This window comes from Phyllobates terribilis, unplaced genomic scaffold (assembly GCF_046119375.1).
Source record: "Phyllobates terribilis strain yellow unplaced genomic scaffold, ASM4611937v1 Scaffold_4__5_contigs__length_816908805, whole genome shotgun sequence".
NCBI classification, from domain to species: Eukaryota; Metazoa; Chordata; class Amphibia; order Anura; family Dendrobatidae; genus Phyllobates; species Phyllobates terribilis.
In genome coordinates, this window is record NW_027362764.1 from 301,120,078 (window position 1) to 301,144,368 (window position 24,291).

The window sequence follows — 24,291 nt, forward strand, 5'->3', positions numbered from 1 at the left end:
TTGTTGCTGCTTGACAAATGCATAGAGGCCTTGTTTGCTATCCAAGACAGAATCTGCTCTCGCTCTTCTGGCTTCCACACACGTTTATGTTCCAGACCGAAAATTTTTCCAGGAACATAGTGGATGCATGAAGCTTCTTCTGACCTGACACAGACTGAGTGCCTTCTCACGCACCACTGACAACACCACGTCCACGTCCCTTAACAGGGTTTTTTGGCATTTTTGGTTTTGTTGACAGATTTTCAGATGTTGATGTCACAAGCCAAGCTAGCTGTCACAGCCAAAATAGTGGTTAAAATGGGCTGGTGCGTGCTTGGTAGCAGGCAGTAGGAAATGTTTGGACTACTGCTTTGCGTAGGACACCAAACGCCTTTTTAAGTGGAGTAATGTGGACAGCAGAAGAAAGGCTCTGACCCCTAAAACAGCAGGGAAAATAGACCGGTGCTAAAAAGAAAAGGCTACACAAAATGCTACTTCTGTGTGCACTGGTAAAATATTGCTTCGCCTCTGACAAGAGCCGTTTTAAGATGGACACTGGAAGAACACTAACTAATACACTCCCTACCTAATACACAATCTCTCCTTCCCTGTACTCTGACTTTGCTGTGTGCCTTCAGCTCTGAAAAGAGATATTTTTTGGTGGTATTATGGAGCTAGTGAGCAGCTCCTTTAAACACAGAACTAGTATACACTGCAGGTAGCCCTTAAAAGGGCTTTTGTTTTATCAAGAGGCCTAAACACTCTCCCTAGGAGCTCAGCGATCTCTCCCTAGGCTATTACAATGCAGGCTCCAGATGCAATGTGCACAATATGGCGGCGGCAGGGCTTAAATAGACCCTATGACGCTGGGCGGCTAGCCAATCACAGTAATGCCACAACCAAGATGTCTGCGGCATTACTGTGATTGGTTAAGAAGCCCAGCATGTTAAGTGGCTGCAAAGAAGGCACCTAAACTGCAGGGCGGGACATCCGAATATAGCGAGGCGAGTACACAAATACTCGCAGAATAATGAGTAACCAGAATACCGTACTATCCGTGCGAATAGCGAATAGTAACGAATACACTCGCTCATCACTAGCTGTAGCCTTATGGTGGGAACACTTCATTTCCTGCTATGTTTTGAAACCTTGCCTTTTTTGTTCAATTATGGTTTTCATCCCCATTTTGGTGAATTTTCTAGGTTGAGTTCTGAGTGTCCTGGAGTAGAAGCTGCCATACAGAAACTTGGGGATATTTGGAGGGAGGTTCAGAAGAATATTGCGGTGGCTCAGCTTTGCCAAAAACAGAAAGCGAATAGGAAATGGTCGGCAGGTTCCATCTTCAAAGTAGGTGATAAGGTTTGGTTATCTTCCAAAAATATTAAGCTGAAAGTAACATCAGTGAAGTTGGGTCCTAAATTTATTGGCCCATATGACATTCTTGAGGTAGTTAGTCTGATAGCCTTTAAATTAAGACTTCCTCTGACTCTTCGCAACCCAAATGTGTTCCACAGATCGCTGCTGAAAGAGTTTGTATCATCGGTTTTCTCTGCCTTGTCTCCGCCTCCTCCTGTTTCTATCGAGGGAGGTTTGGAGTACAAGGTGCAGAGGATCATGGATTCTCAGAGGGACTTAAATTCTCTCCAATATCTCGTTCGTTGGAGGGGATACGGACTTGAAGAGAGAACTTGGGTTCTGGCTCGTTCCGGCAAAGATGACCTTGCATCATAGGTTTCCTGGGAAACCTGGTGGTCCGGTGGCCCTCCCCACAAAGGGGGTACTGTCACGATTCCACCTATCAGTCTATCTGGAAACAGTGAATGACAGTTCAGCAGCCCAATCTAGGACAGGGGTGTGCTGAGCTGTTAGTATAGTGATGGACAGCTCAGCCGTCCAATCGGAGCCTGGGGCGTGCTGAGCTGTCAGTGTGTTGAGTAACATTTTAGTCATCCAATCAGGGCCGGGGTATGCTGGGGCTTCCTCCTCGTGTCTCCTATTCAAATGTTGACCTGGCTATTTAGCTGTCTCACTGCCTCCAATTAGTGGCAGTTGTAGCTTGGTTCAAGTGGTTTGCATTTGCTCTGTACTCTGTGTTCCTGTATTTGATCTTGGTTGCCAGACCATGGGCCTTGCCTTTGGTCATCCATTTGCCTTGCCATTTTGTCTTGATCTGCTACGTTTCTGGAATTCTGATCTCAGACTGTGACCTGATTGAGTCTTTGCCTTACCCCTTTGTTTACGATGAGCGCTTAGGGTATCTGACCTCGGACCTGTCGACTACCCAGTCTCATGGCATGTCCATGAGTAGTGAATAGCATCTCAATAGGCTTATTGCTATATTTCTTTTTCATCTGGGTTCCTCCTACCCTGCATGCTGACTTCCTGGCATGTGCTCATGCATCATAGGCTTATTGCTATCTTTCCTTTTCACCCCCCACCCCCCACCTGGCCCTGTATGCTGCCTTCCTGGTATGTTCTCATGCTTCCATGCATCATAATGCATCATAGGCTTATTGCTATCACTCATTTTCACCAGAGTCCTTCTTGCCCTGCATGCTGACTTCCTGACATGCTCTCATTGCTGATATATAAGGAAGCAAGGCAGTGAAAAGGGAATAGGCAGAATCAAGGTTGCATTACCATTCTGGATTTTAGCGGTTATTTTGTCACCTGATGATGGACAGTAATCAACAAAATAAGTCAGGAGACGTTACCAAGAGAATGGAGAACTTTTTTAGGACTATGATGGAAACAATATTGGCTAGATAGTATGTGCTTTTTTTGTTGTTGTTTCAGCACCAGAAATCAGGGTACCAATTTTGATTTTTGTTCTTTGATTTTCTTTTGTACATACAAATAATTTTAAATTACCATATTTTATTAGTCCACTAAAAACTCTGAATTATTGTTAAAACATGAAACAATAATAATTTCTGCACTGTAGAAATATTTTAGTAACATATAACATTAGGATGTAAAAATGACTACCAGGGATAGAATTAGGTGTACCTATCAGATTAACACATTTTCTTTTCTTTTGTGGAAAATTTTGCTGATTCTGTGATTCCAATATTGCATAGTCTGTAAAACCTAGTAAATAGCACTATGATAATTACACATTCTTCTGAAGGGTTGTTTTACGTTGAGTTCCATATACAAATTGTTCTCACAAATATTTACTTAGTTTAGCTATTTTGTAAATAGATGTATTTCATGATAATTCTCAAATTCCAAAATATGTAGGAAAACATTCAACAAGTTAGTTATTTTGAAGTCTGTCTACCCTTTGTTTAAACAATAGGTCTCTTTTATACAAACAAAAATGAGACCACCCATGATATAGGAACTTCAAAATGATAGCTGACAGCAGTCGTTAATTCATTTTGTTGATTCGTCAGGCTAATTGGCATCATGGAAAAAAACTGAAAATTTCATTGCAAAAAGAAACAATTGACCACTTCTTAATAAAAAAAAATAGAGTAACTCTCTTCATTTCAATCTAAACAGTGCATTTTTACTTCAAAATAAAATTATTTCACAATTCTGCACTAGTGTTGCAAATTGACTTGCACAGTAGTAATATTGTCAACTATCAAGCGTATTGTTCAATTCCATAGTTTTGCTTTCTATTAATTACAGTAAATGTAATTACTTTCTACATTTAAAACAATTCTTATCCATCATAAACAAAAGACTCATTTGCTCTAAACCTTTATGCTGCATTTCATGGTAACATGTACTATCAACGGTATTATTTTTCTCAAAACTATGATTAATTACAACTACAGTCCATGCCACATTAAATGCCACAACACATTGTCCTAGTTACACTATTTGTACATATGAGTGTTTGTTTTTTAACACATAAAGAAATCTCATATGAGCAGGCATATCAGGCCATTATGCAAATTCTATGTGCACAGAATGATTGTTAATATGATCATTCTGTGCGCATAAAATATCATGTTGTCAGCAGCACATTAAATTGTATACAAAGGCCAATATTCTGCTGATAACAATCATTTTTAAGCTTAAAAATCATTGCACCCAACACGTGAGCGTTTTGCTAATTTGACAGGCCACCTGTTTGTACAGGCCTTTAATTGTGAATAAATGTTCCTACTAATGCTCATTCTCTGACTACCCAATGGTCTAAATAGGCTGTTAAGCTTGCAAGCACTGCACTAATGATGGCCAGGATCATTGGAGTGCATTATTAGCTCATGTCCCCAAGGCTTCAGCACTTCTACACTCCTCCAGTGCTGTAGAGGCAAGGCTGCCTCATGTAACAGCATCAGAGAGCACACAGTTTGGGCAAGTGGATCAATGATGATGCTGGTCTGAACTGTCAACAAGTAGAAACACCTGCCACACTGGCAAGCAGGCATCCAGTATGTTGGAGATTGGTACACTCCTGAAAACAAATGATAGGACAAACCCTTTAAAACAATTCAAAATTACAGAAAGAAATTGTTATAGTATGAAATGTACAGAGCAATATATACAGATAGACTATAGGAAAAACTAACAAACAAAACAAATACATATGGTCATGACGAGCCCAGGGGGATACGGGGGTTACTCGGTACCCGGGCCTTGACCTTCTGTGGGATGTCACGGCAGTCGGCTCCCAGGCCCGTACCCTGGGGTCACTCTTTAAAAGGGGTTTTGTTAACAGTTTTGTCTCGTGACGCCACCTGTGGCTCCTGGTAATGGGTACCAGCTCTGTTGCATACCTCCGGGGGTGATGGGATGGCAGCTGGGATGTCTCTGCTCCCCACAGGCAGAGCGGGCCCCCGGGGCAGGGTTGATGAAAGGGATGCAGGTGAAAGGTGGCCTGGTCGGGTCAGGGGGAATGACAGACACGCATACAGGGGATTCGCTTCAGTACCTTTACTGGTGTAACGACAGGTATGTTCCAGGGTACCTAGTAGGAAGGGAGCACTTCTGGACTCTCCCCAGTGAGCGGGTAGTAGGCCTCCTCGTCCATTTCTTCCTCTCTCTAAAGCTTCTGGCCTGCCTGGAACTAGGCCTAGCTTCTATGCTGTTTCACTCTCCCACCTGTCTGCTTGGTAATAGAACTTTTCTCCGGCTACCACTATCCCTGGACACTGGGGCCTTCGTGGTTCCTAGTTCTGTAAAATGATGATAGCTTCAGGTTGACCAGGGGTCTGGAATCCTCCTGGTATGCCGGTTGTCCCTACTGGGTGTGGAGGACCCTGTAGGCGCGGACCCGGTGTCCGGCTTGTGTCCTGGGGTGAGCTTCAGATGCTCCTCTGCCCCCTTAACTCCTCTCTCCTTGCCTCGGCCAGACTCGGGGCCCTCAACACAGCAGCTCACGTGCTTCTTCTTCACTGGTCTCAGTGCCAGCACACTCTGCCTACCTAACTCCACCCTCCAGTATATATATCCCTAACAAGGATCCCTCTGGTGGTATGAGATGGAAGGGTGGAGGTGTCTGTTATGTAATGAGGGCCTCTGGTGGAGAAGTCCGTTCATGCACCTTTTTGGGTCCTGTGGTACCTGTGGTAGCAGGGTGCCACATTCATATTAAACATAAAATACACAGTGGTAATAATGCTGGCTCACCCAATATGCCTTTCATAATATGCACAAGATATATGTCTATTTTTGGTATGTCTCCTATTTAATAATAGAATATCCCAAAAATAATATTATTTTTTATCAAATATTATTGTGTCCATAGATTTAAGTTCACACCTGTATATCTGTCTATTTTTGGTATGTGTTTTTATTCCCTACTGTGTAACTAGCAAACTGTTCATATTAGCTTGTCTCAATAGAATGCACATGTCAAACTCTGGCCAGCGGGCCAAATCTGGCCCGCAGGATGATTATATTTGGTCTATGACACCGGGACCAAGCCCCCATTATACTGTATGGCGCACTATATTGGGCCATTATACTGTATGGTGGGCTATGTGAGGCCCATTATACTCTATGGAGCACTATATGGGATGTTTTTTTTAATATATGTATGGGATGTGTGGCTGTATCTAGGGGCTTTGTGAGGGCTCATCCTGCATATAGGGAAATACGGGGGGGCTTATCATGTAATAAGGGCTATGTGAGACCTCGTACTTTATATAGGAAGCTATTTAGGGGCTCACACTGTATATAGGGCTATACGAGACCTCATATTGTATATAAGGAGATAGGTAGAGGCTCATCCTACATATAGGGAGAGATGTGGGGGTCATCCTGCATGCAGGGAGCTATGTGGGGGCTCATCCTGTATATAGGGGCTATGTGGGGGTTCATGCTGTATATAGGGGGCTTTGTGAGGGCTCATCCTGCATATAAGGAGCTATGTGGGGGATTATTCTGTATATAGGGGCTATGTGAGACCACATACTGTATATAATGAGCTATGCAGGGGCTTATACTGTATATAGATGTTATGTGGGAGCTCATTCTGTATATTGGGGCTATACAAGACCTCATACTGCATATTAGGAGCAATGTAAGGGCTCATATATGGGTCATGGGAGGGTTTATCCTGTATATAAGGAGGCTATGTGGGGGCTCATACTTTATATAATGAGCTATGCAGGGGCTCATACTGTATATAAGGGCTATATGGGGGCTCATCCTGTATATGGGGGCTATATGAGACCTCATACTGCATATTAGGAGCAATGTAAGGGCTCATATAGGGGTCATGTGAGGGCTTATCCTGTATATAGGGAGGCTATGTGGGGGCTCATACTGTATATAGGGGGCTATGTGAAGGCTCATACTGTATCTAAGGGAGCTATGTGGGGTATCATACTTTATCTAGGGAGGTTATGTGGGGGATCATACTGTATATAGGGGCTATGTGATACCTCATACTTTATATAATGAACTATGCAGGGGCTCATACTGTATATAGGGGTTATATAGGGGGCTCATCCTGTATATGGGGGCTATATGAGACCTCATATAGGGCTCATATAAGGATCCTGAGAGGGCTTATACTGTATATAGGAAGGCTATGTGGGGGCTCATACTCTACATAGGGGGCTATGTGGGGTATCATACTGTATCTAGGGAGGCTATGTGGGTGTTCATACTGTATATGGGGGGGCTATGTGAGGGTTCATACTGCAGCTAAGGGAGCTATGTGGGAATCAAACTGTATATAGGGGGCTATGTGAGGGCTCATCCTGCATATAGGGAGCTATGTGAGACCTCATACTTTATATAATGAGCTATGCAGGGGCTCATACTGTATATAGGGGCTATATTAGGGCTCTTCCAGTATATGGGGGCTATATGAGACCTCATACTGCATATTAGGAGCAATGTAAGGGCTCATATATGGGTCATGGGAGGGTTTATCCTATATATAAGGAGGCTATGTGGGGGCTCATACTTTATATAATGAGCTATGCAGTGGCTCATACTGTATATAAGGGCGATATGGGGGCTCATCCTGTATATGGGGGCTATATGAGACCTCATACTGCATATTAGGAGCAATGTAAGGGCTCATATAGGGGTCATGTGAGGGCTTATCCTGTATATAGGGAGGCTATGTGGGGGCTCATACTGTATATAGGGGGCTATGTGAAGGCTCATACTGTATCTAAGGGAGCTATGTGGGGTATCATACTTTATCTAGGGAGGTTATGTGGGGGATCATACTGTATATAGGGGCTATGTGATACCTCATACTTTATATAATGAACTATGCAGGGGCTCATACTGTATATAGGGGCTATATAGGGGCTCATCCTGTTTATGGGGGCTATATGAGACCTCATATAGGGCTCATATAAGGATCCTGAGAGGGCTTATACTGTATATAGGAAGGCTATGTGGGGGCTCATACTCTATATAGGGGGCTATGTGGGGTATCATACTGTATCTAGGGAGGCTATGTGGGTGTTCATACTGTATATGGGGGGGGCTATGTGAGGGTTCATACTGCAGCTAAGGGAGCTATGTGGGAATCAAACTGTATATAGGGGGCTATGTGAGGGCTCATCCTGCATACAGGGAGCTATGTGAGACCTCATACTTTATATAATGAGCTATGCAGGGGCTCATACTGTATATAGGGGCTATATTAGGGCTCTTCCTGTATATGGGGGCTATATGAGACCTCATACTGCATATTAGGAGCAATGTAAGGGCTCATATAGGGGTCATGTGAGGGCTTATCCTGTATATAGGGAGGCTATGAGGTGGCTCATACTGTATATAGGGGGCTATGTGAAGGGTCATACTGTATCTAAGGGAGCTATGTGGGGTATCATACTGTATCTATGGAGGCTATGTGGGTCTTCATATTGTATATAGGAACTATGTGAGGGCTCATACTGTAGCTAAGGGAGCTCTGTGGGGACTCAAACTGTAAATAGGGGGCTATGTAAGGACTCATGCTTTATATTGGTGGTTATTTGAGGGCTCATACTGTATAATGAGGGCTATATGAGGGCTCAGATATACAGGGGGTTGTGTATGGTCTCAAACTGTATGTAGGGGGCTACATAGAAGGGGATTCTTTACGGTCAGAGCCGTGAGACTCTGGAACTCTCTGGGAGAGGAAGTGGTGATGTCCAACTCACTTAAAGAGTTCAAGAGAGGCCTGGACGCCTTTCTTGAGAACAATAAAATTACATCTTATGCTTAGTGATAGTTAATTATTAATCCAGGGATTTAATCTGACTGCCAGAATGGAGTCGGGAAGTGAATTTTTCCTCAATGATGTAAATTGGCCTATACCGCATGGGATTTTTTTGCCTTCCCCTGGATCAATGCTGCGGAATAGCTGCAGTGCACAAGAAATAGGCTGAACTGGATGGACGCTTGTCTTTTTTCGGCCTTATAAACTATGTAACTATGTAACTATGTAACTATATAGGTGCTCATACTGTATATAGAAGAGCTGTGTATGGGCTCATACTGTACGTATGTAGGGGGTTGTATGTGGGCTCATACTGTAAAAAACAGGCTGTGTGTGGGCTCATGTGATATATAGGAGGATGTTAGCATACTTAGTTCTGCTCATTATTAAATGTTATAATTAATGATATAAAATAATTATAATTAATATGTTAATATTAATATTAAAATTAATTTCCCACCCCTGCCCTATTATGTATAACGCTCTGTTATGTATAAGCGCTGCACATAATGGAAAAAAATTGCGTGATGTGCTCAGTAAGCCACTGTTTTTTTCACCTGCAGATGTGTACCAGAGCACTTGTATGTTAATCACATTACCTATCACATGATCAAAGGGTATCGTGTGACATGCCACGTGATACATCAGGTGCTGGGGGGGGCCATGCCTTTTAAACCATCCATGGCCCTGGCTACTCTTAATCTGCCCCTGCTTATCTCAGTTAATTCATCCCCAATCACTTTGGTTCTCTGACCTATTTCCCTGTGGTGCATTCCTTCTGTTCACACCTGGTATCTTTCATGTGGAATTAAAAGTCTATAAATTTGGAGCCCTAGGTCTATGCTGACCATGGTCTATGTGTGCAGCTCTATTTATGTGCAGCTTATTAAGTACACATTAGAAATATACAGTACCTATATAACTGTTTACTAACTGCACCAGCCTTTTCATTTTTACTCTATCATAGTGCTTACATTTGCCCTTACAGTTATTGCTCCACAAATCCTTACTTTCCTAAACTATCCCCAAACCCCATCACTCTCCAAACAAATAATTTTTTCACCTTCCCTCTTACCTCCTCAGGCGTGACCTCATCTACTGACCTGCTCCTAAACCTTAGATCTCTCCTACTAAAATCAAGCCAGGCACACTCCTTCTCCAACTTGCTTTCTCTCTTTGCTTCTACTTACAGTTGGCAATATATCTCCCAATCCTGAACCTGCGCAGTTGATATCCCTCATTATTTCTCCCTCCTTTCACTCCCCACCTATTAGAAACTATCGCAAGCTCTCCAACATAAAACCCATTCACTTGACCCCACTCTGCCACTCCCTTTCCCTGGAACACTTTGGAACACCCATTCCATCTGCAACAATCTCCATGTTATTCACAAGCTCTTTACATCTTGCAACCTATCCTTCCAGGGCTTCACCAAAACATGGCTGACACCCTCCGACACAGCGTCTCCTGCTGCTTTGTGTTATGGTGGCCATCACTTCATCCAGACTCCTCGCCCTGGCAATAGACATGGTGGAGGAATAGGTGTTCTCCTTTGTAACAACTGCACCTTCAACCCAATCCCATGTCTACCCTCCTTTATCTTTCTTTCTTTTGAAGTACACTCTGTTCATTTACTTTCTCTCTCCAACCTAAAGGTTGCCATTATATACTGACCCCCAGGTCTGACCACTGCCTTTCTTAATCACTTCTCTACTTGGCTTCTATACTTTCTCTCTGCTGACATTCCCACCATCCTGGATGACTTCAACATTCCTACTGACTCCCACCAGTCAGCAGCCTCCAAACTCCTGCCACTTGCTTCATCCTTTGGTCTTAATCAGTGGCCCTTCACAGCCATGCACACAAATGGAAATACATTAGACCTTATCTTCTCCCACCTCTGCTCCCTATCTAAGCTCACAAATTCACCCATCCCTCTATCTGAACACTATCTACACACTTTCTCCTTCCTGTCCTTCTCACTTGCACTCCATGTCCAGCAGCTAGCTCACCCCTGCAGAAACCTCACACACCTACACATTCACACAATCTCTGAATCTACTCTACTGCTGTCCTCCTTATCTTCACTCCACAACAGACAGTGCCACCGTTTTCTACAATGCCACAGTCTCATCATCTGTTGTTGCCCATCTCATGCAGTGTGTGACGAATCAATAGACAACCCTGGAACAACAATCTCACAAAAAGCTTTGATACGTGTCCAGTTCTGCTGAACGGTTCTGGAAGAGAACAAGCTCACAGTAAGACTTCATCACATTCAAAGAAGCAACTTTCACATTAAAGTTGGCCCTGACCTCTACTAAACAGGACTACTTCACAACCCTCATAAATTCTTTAAACAAAAACCCGAAGTGGTTATTCAACACTTCTAACACCCTCCTCCCCCCTCCACAACCCCCTATGATCTATCTAATTTCTGCAGAAGACTGCACATTTCAAAAACATCGATGAACTCAGGCAAGTTTTTACTGCTCAAACAACACAACCCTATGTATAACAGACTACTGCCATTCCCCCAAAACCTTCCTCCCCAGCATCACTCAAGGAGAGTTTACACAACTTCTCTCCAAATCACACTTCACTTCTTGTGCATTTGACCCCATCCCATTCCACCTTCTCCCCAGCTCACCACCATGCTGACCTTAACCTATCTCCTCAACATATCATTAACTTCTAGTACCTTTCTTTCTGCCTTCAAACATGCCACAATTACACCTAGCCTGAAGAAACCATCTCTTGATCTCAATCTCTATGTCCAATTATCTTCCCTTATCGTTGCTCCTGTTTGCTTCCAAACTGTTTGAACAGCATGTCCAAGCTGAACTTTCCTCCAATAAATTATCTATCTCATTCTTTGACAACCTACAATCTGGATTTCACCCCCTCTACTTCACTGAAACTGCCCTAACCAAAATTACTAATGATTTACTTACCGCCAAAGCTAACAGACAATTCTTTATACTCCTCCTTCAAGATCTGTCATGTGCCCTCGACACATTTGACCACTCCCTCCTACAGATCCTCTCTTCCTTGGCATCAAAGACCTTGCCCTCTCCTGAATCTCCTCATACCTCAATAACCGCACTAGCATGACCCATTCCAATATGACCTCCTTATCCCGCCTTCTCACTGTTGGTGTTCCCCAAGGCTCTGTCTTGGGACCCCTACTCTTCTTCATGCATATCTTTGGCCTGGGACAACTGATAAAGTCTCATGGCTTCTAGTACCTGTTACGGATCCGGGTGGTGGAACCTCTGTGCTGCGGTGCAAGGAGGGACCAGAGGGGCTTAACTAGGTATCAACTCGGACTTACCAAGGTCGCACGGCGGCTCAATCGACTCCGTGAACCAGGGAGGGACCGAGCAGAGGGATCAGGTGCTACTCTGGGCCTGTCCTTGTATGAGAGCAGGTGACTCCCACAGGTAACTGGCAGGAGCCTCCGGGTAGGCAGGCAGGTAACTGGTAGGAGCCTGCAGGTAGGCTAGCTGATAGAAATGGCAGGTAACTGGTACGTTCTCCAGGTAGGCAGGCACGCCAAGCTCATAGACAGACTGGCGGGTTTGGATCGTAGGCAGACCGCCGGGCTGGAGAGTACACTAGGCTGGCGGAGACAGGTAGTCAGGCTGGCATACAGGACTGGTAGTCAGGCTGGCGGACTGGACTGGTAGTCAGGCTGGCGGACTGGACTGGTAGTCAGGCTGGCGGACTGGACTGGTAGTCAGGCAGGCAGCGGGACCTGAGGGCTGAAGCAGAGTTTAGGACACAAAGCTACAACCTTGCACGGGCACCTCCATTTTGGAGGAGGTGCCTTTTATATGAGAGGTCCTCCGGCCATTGGCTGGGGACTCCTTAGAACGGCGCGCGTGGCCCCTTTAAGAGGGAGGGAGCATGCGCACGCCCTAAGCACAGTGCCTGGGAAGCTGCGCGCGCCGGCAGCAGCAGGAGAGCCGGAAGATGTCGGGCCTGGAGCGCGGCGGTAAGAGGGACGGCGTCTCTGCCTGTCAGGGGGCAGAGACGCCAATACTACAGTACCCCCCCCCTTTATGCCCCCTCTTTTTTAGGCCGGAAAGAAATTTTTTAAGGAGAAGCGGGGCGTGGATGTTCTCCCTGGGGTCCCAAGTTCTCTTCTCTGGGCCAAACCCCTTCCAATCCACCAGAAAAAAGGTTTTTCCTCTTACCCTCTTGGTGGCCAGAATGTTCTCTACCTCATAGACGTCCTCAGCAGAGACCAGAGCTGGAGAGGTACCTGGATTTTTCGGAAAAAGAATTAAGCACAACTGGTTTGAGGAGAGATATGTGGAAGGAGTTGGGACTCCGTAAGGTGGCCGGGAGTTTTAACTTGAAGGCTACTGGGTTGATTTGCTTGAGGACGTCAAATGGACCGATAAACCGTGGACCCAGCTTGTAGGAGGGTATTTTGAGACAAACATGTTTGGTGGAGAGCCAAACCTTGTCTCCCAGATGGAATTGAGGTGGGTCCAGGCGTCTCTTATCAGCATGTTTCTTCATCCGCTCGGAGGATTGAAGAAGTGCGGATCTAGTGTCCTCCCAAATGGTGGAAAATTCGCTGACCAGAGACTCCGCGGCCGGGTTGTCCACCGAAGCAGAGATGGGGAACGGAATCCGGGGATGTTGACCGTAGACCACAAAGAATGGGGACTTGGAAGAAGATTCGCTCTCATGGTTGTTATAGGAGAACTCGGCCCATGGTAGGAGCTCTACCCAATCGGTATGGTGAGCGTTGACGAAGTGACGGAGGTAGCTGGTAAGGATCTGGTTGATACTTTCCACTTGGCCATTGGACTGCGGATGGTAAGCAGAGGAAAAATCCAGGGTGACATCCAGCAGCTTACACGTAACTCTCCAGAAACGCAAAGTAAACTGGACCCCGCGATCAGACACAATGTGGAGGGGTAGGCCGTGGAGACGAAAGATGTGATGGATGAAGTCCTTAGCCAGCACAGATGCAGACGGGAGACCAGGCAGAGGGATGAAGTGGGCCATTTTAGAAAAGCGGTCAGCGACCACCCAAATGACAGTACAACCGGCAGAAACAGGGAGATCAGTAATAAAGTCCATAGCAACGTGTTGCGGGGCAGCTGGTACAGGAAGAGGCAGGAGACGGCCGGCTGGAAGATGTCTGGGAACCTTGTTGCGGGCACAGGACGAAGAGGCTGTGACGAAGTCTATCACAACCTTGCGCAGGGTAGGCCACCTGTAATGCCGGGTAATGAGCAGGAAGGTCTTCTTCTGGCCAGCATGGCTGGCTAGTTTAGAAGAATGACCCCAGTGAAGAACCTTCTTACGATCCGGAACCGCTACAAACGTCTTACCTGGTGGGAGACGAGACAGGTCCAAGGGAGCCACATTCATCACTTTCGAGCGATCGATGATATGCATAGGCTCCTCCTCTTGATTGGAAGACAGGAAGGATCGGGACAAGCCGTCGGCTTTAATGTTCTTGTCCGCAGGGCAGTAATGTAGGGTAAAGTTGAAGCAGGCGAAGAACAAAGACCACTAGGCCTGACGCGGATTGAGTCTTTGGGCATTCTGTAGATATGCTAGGTTTTTGTGGTCAGTGTAGAAAACCACCAGGTGCAGAGCCCCCTCAAGCAGGTAACGCCACTCCTCCAGCGCCAATTTGATGGCTAGCAGTTCTCGGTCCCCTATGGAGTATTTGCGCTCGGACGAGGAGAAGAACTTGGAGAAGAAGCCGCAGGTTACCATTCTCCCGGACGGAGATTTCTGGGTGAGCACCGCTCCGGCTCCGGAAGAGGAAGCATCAACCTCCAGAAAGAACTGTTTGTTGCAATCCGGACGGTGCAGCACTGGGGCAGAAGAGAAGGCTTGTTTTAAGGAGAGAAAGGCCTCCTCTGCTTTGGACAGCCATTCCTTAGGATTAGCACCCTTACGGGTGAGAGCAGAGATGGGAGCAGTCTGGGAAGAGAAATGTGTGATGAAGAGTCGGTAATAGTTGGCGAAGCCCAGGAATCGCTGAATCGCCTTCAACCCCTCCGGACGGGGCCACTTTAAGACGGCAGAGAACTTCTCGGGGTCCATCTGTAGACCTGTCTTAGAGATAATATAGCCCAGGAACGGAAGAGAGGTCTGCTCGAAGAGGCATTTCTCAAATTTTGCGTATAGGTGATTCTGCCTGAGCCTTAGCAGGACCTGACGAACATCCCTCCGGTGTGAGGGAAGATCCGGAGAGAAGACCAAGATGTCGTCCAGGTACACTACCAAGCAAGAATATAAGAGGTCACGGAAGATGTCGTTAACTAATTCTTGGAAGAAGTCTGGAGCATTACAGAGGCCGAAGGGCATCACACGGTATTCATAGTGGCCGTCCCGGGTATTGAATGCCATCTTCCACTCGTCTCCTTGGCGGATCCAGACCAAGTTATACGCCCCACGAATATTGAGCTTGGTGAAGATCTTCACGCCTTTAAGGCGGTCAAACAGCTCAGAGATGAGCGGCAGGGGGTATTTGTTTTTGATAGTAATCTGGTTGAGTCCTCTATAATCGATACAGGGGGGTAGTGAGCCGTTTTTCTTTTTTACGAAGAAGAATCCGGCTCCAGCCGGGGAGGTAGATTTCTGGATGAATCCCCTAGCCAGATTTTCTTTGATGTACTCCGACATGGCCTCGGGTTTCGGCCAACGACAATGGGTAAATACGCCCACGGGGTGGAATGGCAACGGGTACCAGGTCGATAGGGCAATCATATGGCCTATGAGGTGGCAGTGTCTCTGCTTCCTTCTTGTCGAAGACATCTGCATAGGACCAGTAAGGTGCCGGTAGACCAGGTAAATTAGCCGGAGTAGACGGAGGTCAAGCCGGGCGAACCGGGACCAGGCAGGTCTCATGGCAATCCTGCCCCCAACGGAGCACCTCACCGGATTGCCAATTCAGAACGGGTTCATGTCTCTGTAGCCAGGGTAGACCTAGCAAAAGGGAGTGAGAGAGTCTGGAAAGCACATGGAAGGAGATCCTCTCTGAGTGCAGCATTCCCACCTGAAGGGTTACAGGCTCAGTGACGAGCAAGATGGTCACCGGAAGGAGTCTTCCATCCTCGGAAGCGACTGCCAGTGGTTCAGCCAGAGGTTTGGTAGGAAACTGATACTTCTCTACAAGGGGCTGGGAAATGAGATTCCCAGCGTCTCCGGAATCCAGATTGGTGGTTTCAAAGAAGCGTTTCTCTCCACAGGAAATAGAGATGGACAAAGTCAAGAATGGAGAGGATTTACTCTTGCCTAGGACGACCTCTCTGAGCGGTCCTAGACACTGGAGTTTCCCGGCTTCACTGGACAGGAACGGATCAGGTGCTCCTTACTACCACAGTAGAAACTGCTCCCCTCGGCTCGGCGTGTTTCTTGGGAAGACCTGATCATCTTGGTCTGGTCGATCTGCATGGGTTCGGACGAGCATGCCCAGGGAGTTGCTGGTTGGGAGGCAGGTTTCTGTAAGACAGGAGCAAGATGAGGAAATCTTCTCTCCCGGGTAGTCTCCATAGCACGTTCTAGGAAACGGATGTCAATCCGGGTAGCTAGTGACACCTGGTCATTCAGGGTGGTAGGAATGTCCCGGCCAGCTAGCTCGTCCTTAATCTGACCGGAAAGACCCTCCCAGAAGGTGGACACCAGGGCCTCGTTGTCCCAGGCAAGCTCAGAAGCGAGGGTACGGAGCTGTATGGCAAACTGGCCTACGGTGAGACTCCCTTGGCGGAGACGGAGCAATGTGGAGGCAGTAGAAGTCCTTCGTCCGGGCTCACAGAAGACCCTCCGGAAGGCAGTGAGGAAAGCCGTAAGATCGAACACCAGGGAATCCCCTCTCCCATAGAGGGTTTAGCCATGCCAATGCTTCCCCGGTGAGGTGAAGATGAATACCACCTTGGCCCGGTCGGAGGGAAACTGATGTGCCAAAAGTTCAAAGTGAAGTGTGCACTGGTTCAGAAAACCCCGACATAAGACGGGGTCACCCCCAAAACGAGGAGGCGCAGAGAGCCGGAGTCCTAGGCTGGATGCCGTGGTATTGGTAGGCAGCGGCGATGCCGGAGCGGGTGTCGCTCGGCTCGAGGCGGGCACAGGTGGGAAAGACAGCGTGTCCAGGCGAGAGTTGACAGACCGCAGGTAGGTCAGGATGGTTTCCTGTTGGGATCTCTGACGAGAAACCTCCTGGTACAGGTCAGCAAGCGACGGAGCCTGGGGCTCACCAGGTTCCATGGCCCGTGCAAACTGTTACGGATCCGGGTGGTGGAACCTCTGTGCTGCGGTACAAGGAGGGACCAGAGGGGCATAACTAGGTATCAACTCGGACTTACTAAGGTCGCACGGCGGCTCAATCGACTCCGTGAACCAGGGAGGGACCGAGCAGAGGGACCAGGTGCTACTCTGGGCCTGTCCTTGTATGAGAGCAGGTGACTCCCACGGGTAACTGGCAGGAACCTCCGGGTAGGCACGGCAGGTAACTGGTAGGAGCCTCCAGGTAGGCTAGCTGATAGACAAGGCAGGTAACTGGTACGTTCTCTGGGTAGGCAGGCACGCCAGGCCCATAGACAGAATGGTGGGTTTGGATCGTAGTCAAATAGTAATCGTTTTTATTAATATCTAGCAGGAACTGATTGAGTGACATTTGATCTCCTGACCAGATGAATATGATGTCATCAATAAATCTGTACCAGAGGACCAGGTTTGTGCGTAGTGTGCCTCCAGAGTAGATGGCGGTCTCTTCCCATCTACCTACGTATAAATTGGCATAACTGGGGGCAAACCTGGTCCCCATTGCGGTACCCAATTGCTGGGTATAGTAGTGCTCGTCGTGTACAAAATAGTTGTGTGTCAAAATGAAGTACATACAGTCCTTTAGAAAAGAGATTTGTTCTGATGGTGTTTGACTGGAATGAGATAAGTAGTAGGCGGCTGATTCACATCCTTTATCATGTTGTATAACCGTGTAGAGAGCAGTAATGTCCAGGGTACCCAGTATATAGTTGTCCTTCCAAACGATTTTCTGCAGTAGTTGTAATAAATGTTTGCTATCCTTAATATACGAGGGGAGTTTTTGGACAAGGTTTTGGAGGTGATGGTCCACAAATCTTGATAAATTAGAGGTGAGGCAATGTATGCCGATAATAATGGGTCTCCCTGGAGGATTAGAAAGGGATTTGTGTATCTTAGGTAAATAATAAAAAACGGCGGTCCTTGGATGGGTGATGTTGATATAATCAAACTCCTGTTTGTTTATATATCCGAATTCTAGGCCTTTTGATGTTAGGCCCTTTAATTCGAGTTTATAAGCGTTAGTGGGGTCTTTCTTTAGGATTTTATAAGTGCGTGTATCATTTAGGATACGGGCGGCTTCAAGCTGGTAATGGCTAGAGTCCAAAATGACAATACCGCCTCCTTTATCCGCAGGCCTGATAACGATGTTTTTATTGTTTTGCAATTGTTTTATAGCTTTTTGCTCTGGCTTGGTGAGATTATTCTTAAATTTTACACATTTTTTGTCACTCAGGTGGCGGATATCAGAAATGGTGTTCTTTTGGAAGCTTAAAAAAGCTTCCGAGTACTCATTAAGGGGGTTGAAGTTGGATTTGTTTTTCAACTGGGTGTGTATATATGTAGTGTTAGGTTCTTCTGTAGCTAAGTTGTCTGTAGCTAAATTTTCTATTGTTGGTTTGTTCTTCAAAAAATGTTTTTTGATGGCGAGTTTACGCATGAATTGCTTGATCCCTATGAAGGCCTCGAATTTTTGAAATTTGGAGGATGGGGCATATTTGAGGCCTTTGTTTAATAGAGAAATTTCATTTTGTTTTAAAGAATGCGTACTTAGATTGAAGATGCCTTTGTTTAAGATATGGTGTTTGATAGGCTTCTGAGGTTGTGTTTTCTTTTTGGTGAGCTTCCCCCTCCTTGTGCCCCTCTTAGATCTCTTTTTGGGGCCAACTGAAAAAAATTAGATTTACTGGTTCTTTTTCTAACTTGTGGGGGGTTGGTAGTACATTCAGTATTTGGTACAGTTGGGTTCTGAGAGTGACTGCATGAAGGTGCATTATTTGTTGTGATTTCGTTATAATCGTTTAATGGGTCGAATCTATTTTGCGTGTGAATAGGAGTCATTGGGAATGGGTTGGTATTTGTTACTGACGGATTGGGTACAAGAATAGAACCTTGTTGAGGTGATTCAGTATTTTGTTGGTGGGTTGAGGGGGAACCTTCTTCGGAGATTGGATAAATGGAAAATAAGTCATCTGAATTTTGTGAGTTTGGAGTAGTGGGTCCAACTTCATCGATAATTTCAAATCTGCGGTCACCTTTTTCGTAGTGTAGTTTGTGGTTTTCGTCGTGTCGTTTATTGTTTACTAAAGTGGTGTCCCTATCAAATTTGCGTTGTTTTCTGTCCACAATGTCTTTTTCTTTATTGTTAATCCGGTTTCTAATGTTGTTGGAGAGGCGGACTATTTCCGGGAGATTTTGATATGGTTTTATTTCTTTAAATAATTCGGCTATTTTTGTTTTGCTGTCTATTACTTGGGATCTCCTTTTGTCAATGATAAATTTGACAGCTTGCCGGGAAAACATTTTAAACATGTGTTCCCATTCTAGGAGGGTAGCTGGGTCTCCTATATCGCCTGATAATGGTTTTGAAACTATGAGACCTTGTGGGATGAGATCCTGTGCCAAATATTGCTCCAAAGTAGCTATTTCCCATAAGTCTCTCATCTCTTTTAATAGTAATTGTTCCAATAATTTAAGGGATTCTTTGATGGTACTGATCTTATCCTTATCGGGTGGACAGAAATTAGGTTCATGTGGTATCTGGAAGAATTTTTGAATATTATGGAGCCGTGTTTTTCTATCATTCCAGAGGTCTGTCATTCCTGTGTTGAAGGTTTTTTATTGGAGTAGGTGAAAGAAATATATATATGGGTGATCCTACTGTGCTGCCTCCGTAGTGGTTATAGTAAAAATCAGTAAATGAGCATCAGTCGGTGGCGCTAGTAGGTGGTCCTAAGGGTATGCAGCAAATTTTAGAACAGGAGCCACTACCTGTCCAGAAGGTATCAGAGATAGAAACCTGGATAAAAAACTAGATTAATTTGCGCTGCCCTGTGGGCCAAAGTAATTAGATCTCAGGTGTTAGCAGGTATATAAAAGCGGCTGAATAACAACCTAAATAGATTGGTAAATTAAAATAACAATTTAATGGTAAAGTTTAAAAGGACAATGACAATTTAATATAGAAATTTAAAAGTACAACGAATATAAAATATTAAAATGGCTAGAGGTAATGACAATGATTGAGATAAATGGTGGGTATCGGCGTGGAATAAAAGGTGCAAGTGAAGTCCTTGTCAGATCCTGGTTAGTCAGCTGGTTAGCAGTTCGTAAGAGTCCGCTTGTATAATAGTAGGAAGCGGGGGCCAAAGTATGGGTGACAGTCCAGTTGCTGGGTCTAGAAAAAACGGAGGAGGGGGAAATTAATATAGGGAAGGTAACTGATGTAATAGCTGAATAGAGATGAATGGTAGTTACCTAAGGTACTAGGTTTGGTGTAAGTACTCAAGTGGCGGGAGGCCTTGTGAAGACACTGTGAAAGGTATAAACAAGAAAAATCAGTATAATGCTAGCAAACAAATAAGTGGAGTGTAAATGGTAGTTACCAGTAAAGATGGATGTGAGCCTTGTTAGGTAGGATGAAGAGTGAGCCCACTAATAGATGTTAAAAGGTTCTTTGGAGACCTGTGTAGATGGGAGAATACAAGGTGAAAATAGGGATGAGGTTGATTGTTGATTCTAAATGATGGAGGTAGAGGTTATTACTTGCTTGAATGGGGAACGTGTGTGGTCCCAAAAATAGGGGCACGCTCCTAGGTGGTAAAAGGACCGATGTTCTGGCTGGGAGGGGGGGGGTGGTTATGACCCCCAAAGTCCAATTGGCTGTTATGATCAATAGGATGATGCTTGGATCACTTAGGTGATCTGAGGAGGGAATAAGAATGGAGGTTAAAAAAAAAAAAAAAAAATGGCACTGAATGGTAGTTCACTTAATGTACTGAGGGACTTGGAACAAATAGGGTGAAATCTGGGGGAGGGAAAAGAGAATGCCGACTATATTGGTTATTTATGGTAGGCTAGAGCGTCGGAGGTTTTGCAGCCTACCTCCTTGGTAGAAGAGATCTTTGCTGTAGTGGTCAGTGCGCGTTTCTTGAATGATAATGATGAAGCTTGATGGTAGGAGGTTTTGGGGCTTACCTTCTGGATGTTGAAGGTGGAAGCCTGCGTCTTCGAGTGTCCGTCTGAGCGGAGATGAAAGGGCGGTTCTTACCTCCGTTCCTATGGTGTAGTCCCCCGGGTGGGTAGCTGGAGAGGAGGATGGGCGGGGGATGCAGGAGCAGAGGCCCGGCCGGCGACTACTGCTCTGTACCTTACCGCACGTGTAATTGTGGAACTGGTGCAGGACCTAGGAGGACCTGATGTGACGTCACAGTCACGTGTAGATCACGTGATTCAATGGAAGACGGTGTGGCAGAAGGACCAATTCCTACTAGTTTCGAAAGCTCCGGCTTTCTTCATCAGGGATGGTTGTTCTTCTGCCCATGGTCCTTTTTATACTTGATGGTTAATTGATAGAAAAAAAAAAAAAAAAAGTCTGGAACAGCAGTCAGTCTTCGTTAAAAGCAAAGATCTCAATCTCTGCATTAAGTCCCTTAGGTTTCAAAGTGTCCAATTCAAAGATCCAGAAACTTTCTCTCTTTGACATCATTTTTATGTAGTTGCCTTTTCTCCAATTTTTTGGAACAGTCTCTAAGCCTACTATTTTGGTGCCTGTAATTTTTCCTCCGTGTATTTCAGCATAATGAACTGAAAGGGGGTGTCCTTGAAATTGGTTTGTAATGTTCCTTAGGTGTTCATTTATGCGTTTGAACATGGGACGTGTAGTACGTCCTATGTACACCTTATCGCATGGACATTTTAAATAGTAAATGACACCAGGTGTGGAACATGTGATAAAGTCATTAATTGTGTATTCCTTATGTGGTATGGTGATATTTGTTTGTTTGGACGTGAGTGAGTGTTTGCAGGCTTTACATTTTCTACATGGAAAAAAGCCTCTCAAATTTTTAGTGAGTGTATTGGAGTGATTATAGTGCTTGGGTGGATTGCGCACAGAAGGAGCAATTAAGTTCCCCAAATTTTGGGCTTTTCTAAAGACGAATCTCGGGGTTGGCGCTAAATTGCTCCCTAAGATTTTATCGTCTCTAAGTAAGTCCCAGTGTTTGGTTACAATTTTACGAATAAAATGAATATTTGAGTTATATTGTAAAATTATGGGGATGTCTATAATTGTAACGTGGTCAGTGGATTTGGGATTAGGCTCTTTGTCTTTCAGTAGCCTGCTCCTAGGGATTTTTTGGATTCTGTCTTTTGTTGTTTCCAAAAATGTGGCTTGATACCCTTTTTCCAAGAATTTTTTTGTGAGAGCATTTGCTTCAATTTCGAAGTCTTGAGATAGAGAGCAGTTTCGGTGGAGCCTAGTATATTGACTTTGTGGTATATTAAGCAACCATTGTGGTAGATGGCAGCTATCTAATGGAATAAAGCTGTTAGCGTCCGTGGGTTTAGAGTAGGTTCGAGTTTGTAAACATCCTTTGTCGATGTATATATCTAGGTCTAGGAAGTTAATTTGGTTGGGACTAATATGAGATGTAAATTCCAAATAGTAATCGTTTTTATTAATATCTAGCAGGAACTGATTGAGTGACATTTGATCTCCTGACCAGATGAATATGATGTCATCAATAAATCTGTACCAGAGGACCAGGTTTGTGCGTAGTGTGCCTCCAGAGTAGATGGCGGTCTCTTCCCATCTACCTACGTATAAATTGGCATAACTGGGGGCAAACCTGGTCCCCATTGCGGTGCCCCATTGCTGGGTATAGTAGTGCTCGTCGTGTACAAAATAGTTGTGTGTCAAAATGAAGTACATACAGTCCTTTAGAAAAGAGATTTGTTCTGATGGTGTTTGACTGGAATGAGATAAGTAGTAGGCGGCTGATTCACATCCTTTATCGTGTTGTATAACCGTGTAGAGAGCAGTAATGTCCAGGGTACCCAGTATATAGTTGTCCTTCCAAACGATTTTCTGCAGTAGTTGTAATAAATGTTTGCTGTCCTTAATATACGAGGGGAGTTTTTGGACAAGGTTTTGGAGGTGATGGTCCACAAATCTTGATAAATTAGAGGTGAGGCAATGTATGCCGGATATAATGGGTCTCCCTGGAGGATTAGAAAGGGATTTGTGTATCTTAGGTAAATAATAAAAAACGGCGGTCCTTGGATGGGTGATGTTGATATAATCAAACTCCTGTTTGTTTATATATCCGAATTCTATGCCTTTTGATGTTAGGCCCTTTAATTCGAATTTATAAGCGTTAGTGGGGTCTTTCTTTAGGATTTTATAAGTGCGTGTATCATTTAGGATACGAGCGGCTTCAAGCTGGTAATGGCTAGAGTCCAGAATGACAATACCGCCTCCTTTATCCGCAGGCCTGATAACGATGTTTTTATTGTTTTGCAATTGTTTTATAGCTTTTTGCTCTGGCTTGGTGAGATTATTCTTAAATTTTACACATTTTTTATCACTCAGGTGGCGGATATCAGAAATGGTGTTCTTTTGGAAGCTTAAAAAAGCTTCCGAGTACTCATTAAGGGGGTTGAAGTTGGATTTGTTTTTCAACTGGGTGTGTATATATGTAGTGTTAGGTTCTTCTGTAGCTAAGTTGTCTGTAGCTAAATTTTCTATTGTTGGTTTGTTCTTCAAAAAATGTTTTTTGATGGCGAGTTTACGCATGAATTGCTTGATCCCTATGAAGGCCTCGAATTTTTGAAATTTGGAGGATGGGGCATATTTGAGGCCTTTGTTTAATAGAAAAATTTCATTTTGTTTTAAAGAATGCGTACTTAGATTGAAGATGCCTTTGTTTAAGATATGGTGTTTGATAGGCTTCTGAGGTTGTGTTTTCTTTTTGGTGAGCTTCCCCCCCCTTGTGCCCCTCTTAGATCTCTTTTTGGGGCCAACTGAAAAAAATTAGATTTACTGGTTCTTTTTCTAACTTGTGGGGGGTTGGTAGTACATTCAGTATTTGGTACAGTTAGGTTCTGAGAGTGACTGCATGAAGGTGCATTATTTGGTGTGATTTCGTTATAATCGTTTAATGGGTTGAATCTATTTTGCGTGTGAATAGGAGTCATTGGGAATGACATACAGATGTCACAATACCCCTCCCTCTTACGAGGGACCTCTGGACCCTTAGGGACAGGCTTATCTGGAATTGATCAATGTAATCTTTTGATCAGGTTGTCAGCATTGATGTTACTAGCCGACACCCACAATCTTTCATCTGGCTCATAGTTCTTCCAATGAACAAGGTATTGAAGAGATCCTCTCACAAACCGAGTCAAAGATCTTTTGTACATTCTAGTCAAGACTGCCATTTACTGGTACTGTGTAACGGGTCTGGGAGGCGGAACCTCTGAGCTACTATACAAGGGGGCGGTCCTTGTAAGGGAGCGGGTGGCGACCAGGGAAGACGGGCTGGAAGTCTCAGCAGGTGAACGGGACAGTCTCTGAGTGAACGGGACAGTCTCTGAGT

At 44.9% G+C, this 24,291-nt stretch overlaps 1 long non-coding RNA gene across 1 annotated transcript; it reads right to left on the bottom strand.

Moving 5' to 3' along the window:
• Window positions 1–19,820: 19,820 nt before the first annotated feature.
• LOC141264329 (uncharacterized) lies at window positions 19,821–20,390 on the bottom strand. The gene is made up of 3 exons (XR_012319888.1): window positions 20,299–20,390; window positions 20,171–20,225; window positions 19,821–20,090 (listed from the first exon to the last, which is right to left on the bottom strand). It is a non-coding gene; the product is annotated as an uncharacterized lncRNA (long non-coding RNA).
• Between the last annotated feature and the right edge of the window lie 3,901 nt (window positions 20,391–24,291).